We start from the raw sequence: 2316 nt of genomic DNA, 5'->3' as shown, positions 1-2316 counted from the left end.
TTGACGTAGTCACCACAGTTTCAATAACATCAGAGTTTAATCCATCAGAGTTTGCAGTATCAGGACTTAGACTGTCAGGATTTTCAGTATCAGAATTTGAGTCTTCATTTTCAAATCTCAGCTGATCATGATCAATAAAATCTTCAAGACCAGTAATCTTCTTGTCATCAAAAGAGACATTGATAGATTCCATGACCACTCTTGTTCTCAAATTATAGACTCTGAAGGCTTTTTTGGAAAGTGGATATTTAACAAAAATTCCTTCATCAGCTTTTAGATCAAACTTGGATAGCTGTTCAGGATGAGTCTTGAGAACAAAACACTTGCATCCAAATACATGAAAGTACTTCAAATTTGGCTTCTTTTTCTTCACCATTTCATATGGTGTTTTTCCTTGCTTGTTAATGAGTGTTGCATTTTGAGTAAAATAAGCAGTCTGCACAGCTTCAGCCCAGAAATAGGTTGGAAGCTTTGCTTCTTCAAGCATTGTACGTGCAGCTTCAATGAGAGTTCTATTCTTCCTTTCAACAACTCCATTTTGCTGTGGAGTTCCAGGAGCAGAAAATTCCTGCTTAATTTCATGGTTTTTGCAGAACTCTTCCATTATCAAATTCTTGAACTCAGTGCCATTATTACTCCTTATGGTTTTCACATAATCTTTGACCAATTTATCCAGATGTTTGACATGATCAATCAAGATAGATGCAGTTTCACTTTTTGTGTGCAAGAAATACACCCATGTGTATCTGGTGAACTCATCCACTATGACCAATGCATATTTCTTCTTTGCAATAGACATGACATTCACTGGACCAAATAGATCAACATGTAGTAGATGATAAGGCTCAAGAATTGATGATTCAGTCTTGCTCTTGAATGAAGATTTTCTTTGTTTGGCCTTCTGACAAGAATCACAAAGGCCATCAGGAGCAAATACTGTCTTTGGCTGTCCTCTCACAAGATCTTTCTTGACTAGTTCATTTATATTGTTGAAATTTAAATGAGAGAGTTTCTTATGCCAATTCTAGCTTTCTTCAATTAATGCTCTACTCATCAGACATATTGCAGAACCATCAGTACTTGTTGAAAGCTTAGCTTCATAAATGTTACCATGCCTGTATCTTTTCAGAACAACTTTGCCTTTAGCTTTACTCACAACTTCACAGTGTTCTTCAAAGAAATCAACATGATAACCTCTGTCACAGATTTGACTTATACTCAGCAGATTGTGTTTAAGTCTTGAGACCAGAGTTACTTCTTTAATGATGACATTCCCAAGATTGATATTGCCATATCCCAATGTTTTTCCAATGTTGCCATCTCCATAAGAAACACTTCGGCCAACTTTCTCCACAAAGTCTGATAGCAGGGCCTTATTTCCAGTCATATGTCCTGAACATCCACTGTCCAGAACTAGGATATTTTTCCTGTTGCCCTGCAATCACAAAGACCACTAATGATTAGTTTTAAGGACCCAGACTTGCTTGGATCCTTTGGCCTTATCAAGTTTGTTAACATTTGCAGCGGGTTTAACATCAGAGTTTATGTTAACAATTTTCTTATCAGAACTTACACTATCAGACTTTGAATCAGAATTAACACTAGATGGAACAATGGAAACTTTCTTCAAAGAAGGTTTTATTTGATAATAATCATAGTACAAACTATGATATTCCTTACAAGTATAAATGGAATGCCATAAACTACCACAATGAAAACAAGGATTTTGTGGTTTGTATCTAAGAGACTGACTCTTAACTCCTAACTTTGAAGGTAAGGAGTTTATGTTCTTATTCTTCCTGTAACAAGAAGCCAGATGGTTAGAACTTCCACAGTTATGACACGTTTTCCTAGGAGCTTTAGGAACAGGCTTGTAATTATTGCTTTTATTCACACCTTCCTTTCCATTCCTATTTTTCCTAGGTGATTTTACCTTGTTTGCATATTTAACATCTTTCAGCTTATGCTTAAGCTGCTTCTTAGTCATTAAGCCTATGTTTACTTCAGCTGTCTTCTCCTGTTTTAGTTTGTCAGAAGTTAATTCCACTTTAACTTCTGATTTCTCATTATCAGACTTTACAGTTACAAACTTAACAGGTTTTAACTTTGATTTTTTCTTGACAACAACTGGCTTAATTTCTACAGTTCCTTTATCATTCTTATCCTCTCCATAACCTAAGCCCTCTTTCCAATTTTCACTACTTAGCAAATTTTGAGTTGTTCTGCCAGAGTTAGTCCAAGTCCTGATAATCTCTCTTTCCTTTTCTAACTCAGTTTTTAGAGATTCATTCATTTTTAGCACTTCATCCCTAACAT

The sequence above is a fragment of the Apium graveolens genome, chromosome 4 (genome assembly GCF_009905375.1).
Source record: "Apium graveolens cultivar Ventura chromosome 4, ASM990537v1, whole genome shotgun sequence".
NCBI classification, from domain to species: domain Eukaryota; kingdom Viridiplantae; phylum Streptophyta; class Magnoliopsida; order Apiales; family Apiaceae; genus Apium; species Apium graveolens.
Note: the sequence above shows the minus strand (reverse complement) of the source record.